This window comes from Eptatretus burgeri, chromosome 13 (genome assembly GCF_056783735.1).
Source record: "Eptatretus burgeri isolate ZD-2024b chromosome 13, Ebu_testis_v1, whole genome shotgun sequence".
In the NCBI taxonomy this organism is placed as follows: Eukaryota; Metazoa; Chordata; class Myxini; order Myxiniformes; family Myxinidae; genus Eptatretus; species Eptatretus burgeri.
In genome coordinates, this window is record NC_140973.1 from 56,034,561 (window position 1) to 56,048,852 (window position 14,292).

Below are 14,292 nucleotides of genomic sequence, written 5' to 3' on the forward strand. Positions count from 1 at the left end.
TCGTGTCCTCACTGAACGCAGACGAGAGTTTCGGCAGGGGCTGCTTGCAGCCTATGTTGATCTCTGTAAAGCGTTCGATTCAGTGAATCGGGATGTCCTCTGGAGGATTCTTGGTCTTCGTGGGGTGCCACCGAAACTGATCGATCTGATGTCTGAACTCTACTCTGGTACTGAGAGTGCTGTGAAGTGTGGTGGTACCGCCTCTGACTTATTTCCAGTTGTTACTGGAGTTCGTCAGGGATGTGTACTTGCCCCCACACTTTTCAACACTTGTATGGACTGGATTTTTGGGAGGATGTCGGAGAGATCAAGTTGCGGTGCATCGTTTGGCAATGTCAAGATCTCGGACCTTGATTTTGCAGATGATGCAGTCATCTTTGCGGAGACTTTAGACATCCTCTTGGGGGCCCTCGAGGTGCTGAATGAGGAGTCGGAGCCGTTGGGATTACGGATTTCTTGGGTCAAAACAAAGATCCAGGCTTTCGGTGACATCTTGGATGCTGCTGTCCTGTCTGTGTCTGTTTGTGGTGAGGATGTTGAGGTCGTGGATAGATTCACTTACCTTGGCAGTGATATTCATGTCTCCGCAGGTTGTGAGCCGGAGGTCAATAGACGTCTGGGTCGGGCCTGGGGAGTCATGGATTCACTGGATCATGGGGTGTGGCGCTGCCGGTACCTGTGCGGGAGGACGAAAGTCCGAGTCTTCAGGTCCTTGGTACTTCCAGTCTTGCTCTATGGGTGCGAGACTTGGACTTTGACCAAGGATCTGAGACGGAGACTTAATTCCTTTGGTACCAGGTCTCTTCGTAGAATCCTTGGCTATCGCTGGTCGGATTTTGTGTCCAACGAGCGGTTGCTGAGAGAGACTCGGATGAGATTTGTTACCTGCATAGTCCGTGAGCGTCAGCTGCGGCTGTATGGACATGTGGCTCGTTTTCCTGACGCTGATCCTGCTCACCAGATTCTCTCAGCGAGGGAGTCTCATGAGTGGAGGAGGCCAGTGGGCCGACCACGTGCCTCATGGTTGCAGCAGGTTGACCATCATCTCAAGGAGATGGGGATGGGCCTGGCATCTGCCTGGGGGATGGCCAGACGGAGGCCCCTGGAGTACCGGCGGAAAGTGGACGCAGCGACGCGCTGTTCTGGCACATGCTCCCATACCTGACCTGACCTGGGGGACGCAAATTTCCACTTTGCCCCGGGCGCTGTTTACCTCCGCTACGCCAAGCTGTTAGGGTTAGGGTTTGGGTTAGTGTTAGGGTTAGGGTTAGGGTTAGCTACCCTAACACTAACCCTAACAGCTATTCAGGAAATTTGCAAGAAAGCCCGAGCAACGCCGGGCATTACTACTAGTGTGTATATATGTATGTATGTATATGTATGTATGTATATGTATATATATATATATATATATATATATGTGTATATATATATATATATATATATATGTGTATATATATATATATATATTGTTGTGGTTACCAAATTCGCAAACCACCATTCAGGTCCCTTAGGTGAGGTATCTCGGTAAGTGCATGTGTAGTTAGGCCCAAACCCGTTGTCTAGTGGAAATACATGTCATTTATACGTGCTGCGACTCTTCAGGATAGCCGTTTTTCTTTTGCTATCTTTATTTTGGACCAACCGCCATGATTACCACCACAACCACAACATCAACCACCAACCACAACGCCGCTTCACCACAACCGCCACGACCTTCACGTCACACCTCGCAACCGTAGCATCGCCACCGTTCTTGCCCCGCTGTGGGTACCGGTGTTGGACTCGTGCAGGGCGCACGTCGAACAGCGTGTACAAAATCACGGATTTTGTGCTTCAAAAACGGATCAAAAACGACACACGCCCACTTTTTGCCGTCCAATCGGTGAGCGAGGGGCGATTTGGCCCCGCCTCCAGGACGATCGATATATGCAAATTTGTGGATCAAAAAGCCTGCACGCCCACTTTTTCTCGGGCCAATGGGGAGCGAGGTGAAAGGTCAAAGGGAGGGGGTCAAAGGCGAAGCTACGGGGGGATAAAAGGACCGTGTTCGTCAGTCAGAGAAGTGTGGTCAGAGAAGGAAGATAAGGAGACTTGGTGGTGGAATGAGGAAGTACAGGAAAGTATAAGGAAGAAGGGGTTGGCGAAAAAGAAGTGGGATAGTCAGAGAGATGAAGAAAGTCGGCAGGAGTACAAGGAGTGGCGTCGAAAAGCAAAAAGAGAGGTGGCTAAGGCCAAGGAAAAGGCATATGACGAGCTGTATGAGAAGTTGGATACAACAAGAAGGGGAAAAGGATTTATACCGATTGGCAAGACAGAGGGACCGAGCTGGGAAGGATGTGCTGCAGGTTAGGGTGATAAAGGACGCAAATGGGAATGTGCTGACGAGCGAGGAGAGTGTGTTGAGAAGGTGGATGGAGTACTTTGAGGAGCTGATGAATGAAGAAAATGAGAGAGAGAGAAGGTTGGAAGAGGTGGAGATGGTGAATCTGGAAGTGGGGTGGATCAGTAAGGATGAAGTGAGGACTGCTATGAAGAAGATGAAAAGTGGAAAGGCGGTTGGCCCAGATGGTATACCAGTGGAGGCATGGAAGTGCTTAGGAGAGATGGCAGTGGGGTTGTTAACCAGATTGTTTAATAAAGTCTTGGAAAGTGAGAGGATGCCGGAGGAGTGGAGATTAAGTGTGCTGGTTCCAATTTTCAAGAATAAGGGTGATGTGCAGAGCTGTGGAAATTACAGAGGGATAAAGTTGTTAAGCCACACCATGAAGTTGTGGGAAAGAGTAGTGGAAGCTCGGTTGAGAGGAGAGGTGATGATCTGTGAGCAGCAATATGGGTTTATGCCAGGAAAGAGCACCACTGATGCGATGTTTGCTTTGAGAATGTTGATGGAGAAGTATAGGGAAGGCCAGAAAGAGTTACATTGTGTGTTTGTGGATTTAGAGAAAGCTTATGATAGGGTGCCAAGAGAGGAGTTGTGGTATTGTATGAGGAAGTCGGGAGTGTTGGAGAAGTATGTGAGGATCGTGCAGGATATGTATGAGGACAGTGTGACAGCGGTGAGGTGTGCGGTTGGAATGACGGACCGGTTTAAGGTTAAAGTGGGATTGCACCAAGGATCGACTCTGAGCCCTTTCCTGTTTGCAATGGTGATGGACAGGTTGACGGACGAGATCAGACTGGAGTCTCCATGGACCATGATGTTCGCGGATGACATCATGATCTGTAGGGAGAGTAGGGAGCAGGCTGAATCGAGCCTTGAGAGGTGGAGGTACGCACTGGAGAGAAGGGGAATGTTAGTCAGCAGGAGTAAGACGGAGTACATGTGCGTAAATGAGAGGGAGGGTGGTGGTATGGTGCAGTTGCAAGGAGTTGAGGTGGGGAAGGTGGATTGGTTTAAATACTTGGGATCAACTGTCCAAAGTAACGGAGAGTGTGGGAGAGAAGTGAAAAAGAGAGTGCAGGCAGGATGGAGTGGGTGGAGAAGAGTTGCAGGAGTGATTTGTGACAGAAGGGTAGCTGCAAGAGTGAAGGGGAAAGTATACAAGACGGTAGTGAGACCAGCTATGTTGTATGGTTTGGAGACGGTGGCGCTTACAAAAAGACAGGAAGCAGAGCTGGAGGTGGCAGAGTTAAAGATGCTGCGATTCTCGTTGGGAGTGACGAGGATGGATAGGATAAGAAATGAGTGTATAAGAGGGACAGCGCAGGTAGGACGGTTTGGAAACAAAGTGAGAGAGGCGAGATTGAGATGGTTTGGACATGTGCACAGGAGGGAAACGGAGTATATCGGGAGAAGGATGTTGAAGATGGAGCCGCCAGGCAGGAGGAGAAGAGGAAGGCCAAAGAAGAGGTTCATGGATGCGGTGAGGGCGGACATGCGGGTGGTTGGAGTGTCAATGGAAGATGTGGAGGATAGAGCGAAATGGAGACAGTTGGTCCGCTGTGGCGACCCCTAACGGGAGCAAGCCGAAAGAGGAAGAAGAAGTATATATATATATGTATATATATATATATATGTATATATATATATATATATGTATATATATATATATATGTATATATATATATATGTATATATATATATATATATATATATATGTATGTATATGTATGTATATATATATATATATATATATATATATATATGTATATATATATATATATATATATATATATATATATATATATATATATATATATATATATATATATATATATATATATATATATATATATATATATATATATATATATATATATATATATATATATATATATATATATATATATATATATATGAAGACCAGAACGGGAAAACCAGAGATGTCACTTTTTATAAATTTCAGGGTTATTGCACCTGCCAATAGTTGGCAACATAAGGTTTCCTCTCACAATATTACTTTAACAAATAACCAGGGGTGTCACATAATTTATATGGTATAAAGTTTAGCCGTGCAATGAAAAAACAAGTGTTGTCAAAGCTGAACAAGTAGAAACCCAGAGTTGTCAGTACTTTACTCCTGGTTATCTCCCTTTCATTCATGTTAACTGTTCCACCATAATATTCAGAGTTGAGAAACTAAAAAAATGAAAGGTTGTAAAACTTTCACAGCATAAACTCTGAGCACTACAATTGCCTATTTGGTTACATCATGGGCTCCGTAGTTGGTGCATATCATGGTTCAAGCCTGGTCAAACCTTTGTGACTTTTATGGGACCCACGCCGTGGCTTAATGGCTAGCGCGTCTGAGTACCCATCCTCATTCGATGTACCCACTGCCCAATCAACCTGCTTAGGTATATGAGGGAGTCACATGAGGTGACTTCGGCTATCGCGGGGGTGGTTTATCCTTGGTTTCCTCCCGGTTTTCCATCATATTAAGTAGTACAGAGTAAGAAATGGAGAATCCGTCGTCATATAAGCGAAATACCCTTGAGTATGGCGTTGAACACCAATCAAAAAAAAAAAAACAATGACCGTTTAATGTTGAAAAAAATCATCTGTGATCACCAAAGTCATGTAATGTATGCTAATAACCAACAAGTATGAATTTGCTACACATCCTGGGTTAAAATTGCATGGCAATTATTAAACAAGGGAATAACCAGTGATGTCAGTTTGCAACATTGATTCGTTCTTTGCTCTTAAATTAAATAGCACGGAAGCTTGGCAAATGCGACATGCTTAATTTGATCGGCCAATGATAACTCTTCCTTTTACTGGAAAAGAAATCTATATGACAGTTATTAAACAGTCCACGAAAGTTTTGAAACTTTGTTTTTCAGTTTCTTCAAAATTGACTTATCCTGACATCTCTGGTTTTCCCCTTGTGGTCTTCATACGTGTGTGTGTGTGTGTGTGTGTGTGTGTGTGTGTGTGTGTGTGTGTGTGTGTGTGTGTGTGTGTGTGTGTGTGTGTGTGTGTGTGTGTGTGTGTGTGTGTCTGTGTGTGTGTGTGTGTGTGTGTGAGTGTGTGTGTGTGTGTGTGTGTGGAGAGGACAAAGCAAGTCAAAATTTTTTTTTTTTTCCAATGGGATCGGTAAACTTAACCACCAATGAGTGTAGGGAAGGGAAGTGGTATTGGCTGGAAACTACTGACTGGAACAGATTAACATCTGTTCCATGTTTCAATGATGCAGAACCATTCCTTCCTGATTAGAACACGCACACACACACACACACACACACACACACACACACACACACACACACACACACACACACACACACACACACACACACACACACACACACACGACGGGTGTGCTTACACATTGTAAGCTAACGAACCATGCATTTCTTTTCGATTTATTTATATTTTCATTTACATATGCGTTCCAAAGGTTCTGTGATTTTTTGCGGTATATTGGCTATGATGTCCGTTGGCATACAAGATTTCAGCTTTCTACATTACCCGTGCATGGGTAGAAAGAGCTTTATTATGTATGTATATATATATATTGTTGCTGATACTGGGATCAGGGGCAAGAAGACCATGGGGGGGGGGGGGCAGGATGTTACCCAAGGAAGCTACCTCGGGTTCCCACCAGACTCTCCGGAATCGCAGGCCGTCGCACATGAATAACTTTGTGACATGACGGGTCACTAATCAACCGTGAACGCCAATAACTCAACCACGTGACTTAGGGTCCTCTGTCTAATAAATACCATTTACCTAACGGTCACGTGATCTAATTTCCGGGGGACACGCCCTCGGTACGCCTTGTTCAAAACGGATCACTTGTTCAGGATCAGATGCAGCCGAGTGTAACTGCAAAGGACGTATAGACTAGAAAAACAGGTCGTTGGGGGATAACATCCTGACTAAGCAAGAATATGAACCATGCTGAACCAATGAAGGAAAAGACAACCAGAGAGTTGGTGTCAAAGCTACCCAATGCTCACCTGTTTATACATTTAACGTATTTAAAAGACTAGTCCAATAATATATTTTATAAAGCATTGCAGTGAAGTCTGATCCAAATAATTTAAAAGTAATATATGTATTTGAATGTTATAATCAGTAAAAAATAGTGGTAGATAAAAACATTAGAAAGGAAATAACTTGCACCAAAAACTTTAACATTTTCACGCTCACACTGACGCTGACGCTCACGCCGGGGGTATCGCTATAGCTCTGTTATTAGAACAGGCGAGCTAAAAACGAGTTGGGAACATTTCTATACAAAGCATTTATTTACAACTAGTGAGGAAAGATATGTGGCACAGTGAATGGGGTTTATTGGTATGTACAGCAGAGATAGCTAGGAATTCCTGGGGGGGGGGGCTGGGGGTGGAAAAAGGGCAAGCAATTTACAAAAGCAGACTTATCCCATTGGAACTTCTACAATCTTAACTTATGCTACGACAGGCGCCATCACACACTAACAAAGACAGACACACACACAGACACACACCCGAGGAAGATTAGATTGACAGAAAGAAAGAGAGCAGATGAGGATAAACGGCCTCATAATACCTGGCACGGTCAGCCGACAAACACAACCCAGTACGCTTAGGGGGAGGTAGGAGGGAGAAATACTGGTGTCTATGGTGTGGGAGTGGAAGGTGTGGTGTAATGCAATATGGGGGGGGTGGGGGTGCAGTGTCGTGCCAGAGGAAACTGTGATTACGAGTCAGTAATGGATGCTCTTTTGTGCGTCCAAAGGGTACGAGATAGAATGGTGGAAGGAGAGAGAGGAGAGAAGATGTGTGAGGCAAAAGATCCCGAACCTAGTCGTGCATAGGTCTGCTCGTGTAGCATGTACCTCCGTGGGATGCTCCGCTTGAACGTTCCCACCCCAAGAGTTGGTGCGTTATCTCAGGCTTAGTCACATTGCCAGGGCTCGTGGCAACGTGTACTCCGCACTGGTCCTCCGGAATAAGCACGTCCCAGTTGCACACCAACCGTGAGTGAAGAGCCAGCGACGGGCAGAGGCAACGAAGAGCAGTGAAGAAGAGGGCGAAGCAGAGAGGCGAAGAAGAGGGTGAGCGGCTCCGCGATCCGCCTTTTATAAGCGCTGGGCGAAAGGTGGGTGGGGTGACGTCCCGAAGCGACGCGCTATGACCTGAATCCCGCTTCTCTATTGGGCCATAATGGCCCGAGCCACGCCCTTCCAGGCTCCTGGGGCCGGAAGAGGTCTCATTCGCACATCCGGCATAACATGGCCCCAAGCTCCGCACCAAACTCCTGGATTGTTCTTCCCGTGACCCCCGCCTCGCCGCCCGTCCTGCCGCACCCTGGCGACTGAACAAGGGCCACACCAATCCCGCGTGCTCACCCGGAACATTCCTGGTGAGATGCGGCCGGTGTCATTAACGTCCGTTACTCATCCCTGCATCACGCGGTCCGAGCACAGCATGGGCCGTGTAGCACACCTCTGTTTAATGGCAAATTGTGTTGATACAGAGGTACGAGGAGGTGCGGGAACATTTTTCCCGTGTGCGGGAGGTGTCGGCGGTCGAAGTGGTGAGTTTTTGGTGAGCGAGGGGTGAGCAACGTGAGATGCCGTTGGAAATTAGCACGCAGATTATGTTGATTCTCCCACGGGACGCTGCGTGGTGCATTTGCTATTCATATTGTGGTGTGTGTGCCTGCCTGCTTCCTTGATTTGTACCATGGCTAAAAGGAAAGGGTTGGAATCGAAATCAGAATAGAAGATAGAGATATAATTAGACCTAGCTATTAGACCCACGCAAAACACTTCGTCCCATTAACCCACAAGACATGAGGGGAAGATCTGACTGCACGAAGAATAACGAAATAACTGCATGGTGATCACTATGTTGGGTGCCATTGCCTCAGAAGCATGCGGTTTTACAGAACCGTAACAATACCCACACACCACACACCACCTCCCGTTGTACTAAAAGTAGAGAGCATGTTGCAGATCTACCTGAAAAACCATGCAATGTCAGAACCACATGACAAAGAAAACCTTTGTACAAGACTTGCTCAGACAAGCACAATCTCCCAAACCAAACTCATCTGAGCATGGGAAACAAACTGTATTCAGCAAGGTATGCCATCAAGCAAGTTCTTAATTGCAGCTAATGTAGACAATTGTTTTGCAAAATATAAATTAAGTCTTTCCTGCAAGAATAAAGGAACTTTATTTGCTCAAGGACAAATCACCAGAAAGCGCCTCAAATGCACCACCGAGAGGCTGCGAGATGGAGCGCACACGTCAGTTTCACAATTCACCAATCCACAGCTGGTCGTTTCACCCTTTGGGGCTCATCAGAGTGGAGACTGTTATTACATTGTTCTGACAAGAAAACAATTCCCCACAATCCCACCTGGGGAACCTGGTCAACACTGCATTGCAATCATAATAGGTCTTTCGTGCTCTCTGCATGTGATATTCTTTCTATCTGGGAATACTTTTACAAATGTCTGGTCCCTCACATGCACAGCGACCATAGTCATACTTTAGGCCCTGGTACACAGTCCTGTAGTGATGTTGTGCCATCAAAATGTTCACTTTCTCATCATGGAAGGTAAACCTGACCAAGGACAACCTAAAGTCATTTTTCAAGGCTCGCCACAAGTGTGTAGCGACTGATATGAATGAGTCTGTAAACATCCAGTCATCCTGAGACCATACTCTCCAACCAATCCTCCTAACTACCTGGTGGAAACCTTGATTAGCCTGTCTGTTTTCCAAACCACACCCTTCCTCCTCTCAACATCCACCATCATACATGTCTTTCCTGCACTGTCGAATGTTTAGCCTCAAATTATGGAAACCTCCCCTGATGAAACCAAGACAGAAGGCCTATTACTCTCACAATGCAGACATGTTGGTGGTCTCTTGTTTTTTTTTAAAATGACCTCTCCTCTGGTCGAACTCCCTCTGACCCTTTCCAGCTCCATGAGGATTTACACATCCTGAGAGAAAACAAGTGTGTCAAACACTTGAATACAGGCTTCCTACTCAACTCAATTGTTCCACTTTTCTCCTGCTTTTGCATGAAACTGCCTTCCCGAGTTATTGAAAATACAGTGCACTCTTCTTTAAGGGATTCAAGTCGGCAGCATACCTGTTGTTTCGTATACAGCCTGCGGCTGATGGTTGCATTATTTATGAAATTGTTGCTGTGCCACTGATGCAGTGCCTCTGTTACCAGTAATCCATCCATCCATTGGGACCATACTCTGTGCAGAGCGTTGGTGCTGCCTGAGCAGTTTCCTGGGCTATTGGGCACAATTATGGATGGGTCACCAATCCAACACAGGATACTCGAAAGGCTCAATCATCCCAGTAAGCTGGTACTCATTTTGCCGACCTTGGAAGGATGGCAGGCTGAGTCAACCGGCTTGGTGTTATTTCAACGGGAAAGGGAGCTTGAACTCAAGACCTAAGATCTTAAGCTCGCCATCTTAATCATTAAGCCAACACCAGGCTTGGCAGCATGCTACATTCTTAAGTTCTCATCCCTCTCAATTTGCAATCTTCTCTTGCCTCATTAACCCTCCTCAAATCCATCCCATGTACTTCCAGGTTACTATGTTCCTTTCCTTTTTCTCTTTGTTTATTAATTTACTTGTGGTCATCTGTTGCCCCCACAGCCCCATTATCCCATTGTCAGTCAATGGGACACTTTGCTCCATCACCACACTCCGTACGAGCCTAGAATTTTGCATACAAAAATAAACTGCTCTTACCTCAAAGCCCCAAGGACCTCAGTGTGAAGTGGTACTGTATCTCAATCAGGATCACGATCATGCACGCACACCTAATTGAGTTATCAGTTGACCAAAATACCAAGATCTCAAAAATGTAGTGAAAATATCCTGGAATCTGAAGTGCCAAAATGGTGCCAGTGATAACTGGAGAAACGGGAATAATGAAGAACCTTACGGAGATCTTAAAGCCCATTCCTGGGAATATTAATACAAACAAACTGAAGTTTGAAGTTGTTCGCTGATGATCTTAAAACGAGCCCTCGGAAGAAGAAAAAAAATAAACCAATGTCACCCGCAGGGTGACCCGTATCTTGCCAAAAGGTGACCACGTGTGACTTCTTTAAGGTCACACTGAGGTGAACAGAGCTGCTATCCACCAGGAGCGACTCCTTGAGGAATATCTGCCGACGAGAGATTCCGATGAGAATCGTTCTACAGAGTAACCATGAAAAATATGCTTTTGCCTCATAACGTCACCAAATGACGTCATAATGTCTCAAGCTTGACATATCTAGAAAGCACTCATCGAGGTGTTCAATTTGAGGTACTACACGATATGGTTCCTAAAACTTGAAAATTTGACCTTGGGGTCAAATATGTTTGACCTAAGGCGCTAACCATGAAGGTCAAGGCCAATCGCCACCAAAAATGAATCAGCTGAGCGCCAGACCATGAACTATATTCCCATGAAGTTTGAAGACGATCCGATCAAAATTACTCAAAAAATAAGGGTTTCGTCGACTCCCCTGATTTGCGACAAAGTGACCTTGACCTTTGACCTTGACCTTCAAAATTTTGTGCACTGAAAGGGACCTCTATAGGCCTTTGATATGCGGTTACAAAAATTTCCAATGATAACTGTGCTCTGCAGAATTTTTTATACGTGATTACAGACAAAAAAAAAAACCATACAAGCTGACTAACATATCTTGCAAAAACTTCGTTTTGGCAAGATAATAATCTGAGAACAAGAAAACTTCACAAATTGGTCCATGAATCATGGCCCCTTACCAAATTGGAGGTGGATACCTTAACACCTGGGAGGACTCTTGTTCAATCTCCTGAAACCCGCATATAGAGATAACAACCAACAAAACACACCAAAAGGTACAACCGGATATTATTAATAGTTTTACATAATACATGTTTGATTGTTTATAGATATGCTCTGTATTCAAATACCACAACCGTCATTTAGACCTCAATTGGTTGAATCCTTTATAATTAACGAGGAGCACCCGGTCCATTTTGGAGCAGCCAGGGAGGATTGTGATATTATCCTAATTACCTCCATCATAGAAGCTGAAGGAGGTTATGTTTTCACCCCTTTCTGTCTGTTCGTTTGTCTGTGTACAGCATATCTCAAAAAGTTGTGCACGGATCCAGATGAAATTTTGTGGACAGGTTGGGTGTGTGTCAAGGAAGAATTGATTCGATTTTGGTGAAGATCCAGATCCAACGACTCGAAATTTTTAAAGTGATTCTTCACCATTGAGAGATTGGACTGAAAATGATACAAAGCACGATATCTCAAAAAGTTGTGGATGGATTTGGATGAAACTTGGTGGACAGGTTGGGTGTGTGACCACAACGAACTGTTTCGACTTTGGTGAAGATCTGAATCAGGATCTGGATACGATGATTATTTAATTTTTTAAGTGATTCTTCACCATTGAGAGATAGGGTAAAAAATGACATGTGGCACAATATTTCAAAAATGTATTGATTGGGCCTGATATGTTCTCGTGGATCAGACATTACGTGGTGGAGGTATGCGCTCCACTGACGATATAGTACTGTATATCATGATATTTCAAAAATGTATTGATTGGGCCTGATATGTTCTCGTGGATCAGACATTACGTGGAGGAGGTATGCGCTCCACTGACGATATAGTACTGTATATCATGATATTTCAAAAATGTATTGATTGGGCCTGATATGTTCTCGTGGATCTGACATTACGTGGTGGAGGTATGCGCTCCACTGACGATATAGTACTGTATATCATGATATTTCAAAAATGTATTGATTGGGCCTGATATGTTCTCGTGGATCAGACATTACGTGGTGGAGGTATGCGCTCCACTGACGATATAGTACTGTATATCATGATATTTCAAAAATGTATTGATTGGGCCTGATATGTTCTCGTGGATCAGACATTACGTGGTGGAGGTATGCGCTCCACTGACGATATAGTACTGTATAGCATGATATTTCAAAAATGTATTGATTGGGCCTGATATGTTCTCGTGGATCAGACATTACGTGGTGGAGGTATGCGCTCTACTGACGATATAGTACTGTATATCATGATATTTCAAAAATGTATTGGACCCGATATGTTCTCGTGGATCAGACATTACGTGGTGGAGGTATGCGCTCTACTGACGATATAGTACTGTATTGCATGATATTTCAAAATGTATTGATTGGACCCGATATGTTCTCGTGGATCAGACATTACGTGGTGGAGGTCTGTGCTCCACTGATGATATAGTACTGTATAGCATGATATTTCAAAATGTATTGATTGGACCCGATATGTTCTCGTGGATCAGACATTACGTGGTGGAGGTATGCGCTCTACTGACGATATAGTACTGTATATCATGATATTTCAAAAATGTATTGATTGGGCCTGATATGTTCTCGTGGATCAGACATTACGTGGTGGAGGTATGCGCTCTACTGACGATATAGTACTGTATATCATGATATTTCAAAAATGTATTGGACCCGATATGTTCTCGTGGATCAGACATTACGTGGTGGAGGTATGCGCTCTACTGACGATATAGTACTGTATTGCATGATATTTCAAAATGTATTGATTGGACCCGATATGTTCTCGTGGATCAGACATTACGTGGTGGAGGTCTGTGCTCCACTGATGATATAGTACTGTATAGCATGATATTTCAAAATGTATTGATTGGACCCGATATGTTCTCGTGGATCAGACATTACGTGGTGGAGGTATGCGCTCTACTGACGATATAGTACTGTATATCATGATATTTCAAAAATGTATTGATTGGGCCCGATATGTTCTCATGGATCAGACATTACGTGGTGAAGGTATGCGCTCTACTGACGATATAGTACTGTATATCATGATATTTCAAAAATGTATTGGACCCGATATGTTCTCGTGGATCAGACATTACGTGGTGGAGGTATGCGCTCCACTGACGATGTAGTACTGTATAGCATGATAATTCAAAAATGTATTGGACCCGATATGTCTCGTGGATCAGACATTACGTGGTGAAGGTATGCGCTCTACTGACGATATAGTACTGTATAGCATGATATTTCAAAATGTATTGATTGGACCCGATATGTTCTCGTGGATCAGACATTATGTGGTGGAGGTCTGTGCTCCACTGATGATATAGTACTGTATAGCATGATATTTCAAAAATGTATTGGACCTGATATGTTCTCGTGGATCAGACATTACGTGGTGAAGGTATGCGCTCTACTAGTTCAAACGTGTAATTCAAAATACCTTCTTCTTCTTCTTCTTTCGGCTGCTCCCGTTAGGGGTCGCCACAGCGGATCATCCGTGTGATCCGCATAGTGATTTGGCACATGTTTTACGCCGGATGCCCTTCCTGATGGAACCCTGGTTGCCTCTTACGACACAGGGATATGGTACACCTATTTTAACCGGGGTATACACCGGCCCAGTATACTGGTACTCATTTTGCCGACCTCGGAAGGATGACAGGCTGAGTCAACCCCCTGGTGTATTAATTCAGTGGCCCAACGGGGCTTGAACTCAGGACCTTTTGGATCCCAAGCCGCTGCCCGAACCACTGCGCCAACAACAGGCTTAATTCAAAATACCTCTCACTGTGTAATTCAAACCACCATTTACAGCACTGAACTTGCTGTACTACTGTAAATGGTGGGAACTTGTAATACCCGATCTACTCTACCTTGGGTGTGGGGGGGGGGGGGGATGACACCATACACATTTACACAGAGCTAGGGTTCCCACCCCTCAAGACCACCAGCGGAGATAAAAACACCCCAACACATTAATTGGGGTCATGCTGATCATATGTAGGAAGTCTGCATGTAATCAA

The 14,292-nt window shown here is 44.5% G+C and overlaps 1 protein-coding gene across 2 annotated transcripts in view; it reads right to left on the minus strand.

Moving 5' to 3' along the window:
• Positions 1-14,292, minus strand: part of LOC147014526 (uncharacterized) — a 52,893-nt gene that overhangs the window by 37,660 nt on the left and 941 nt on the right. The window lies entirely within an intron of this gene.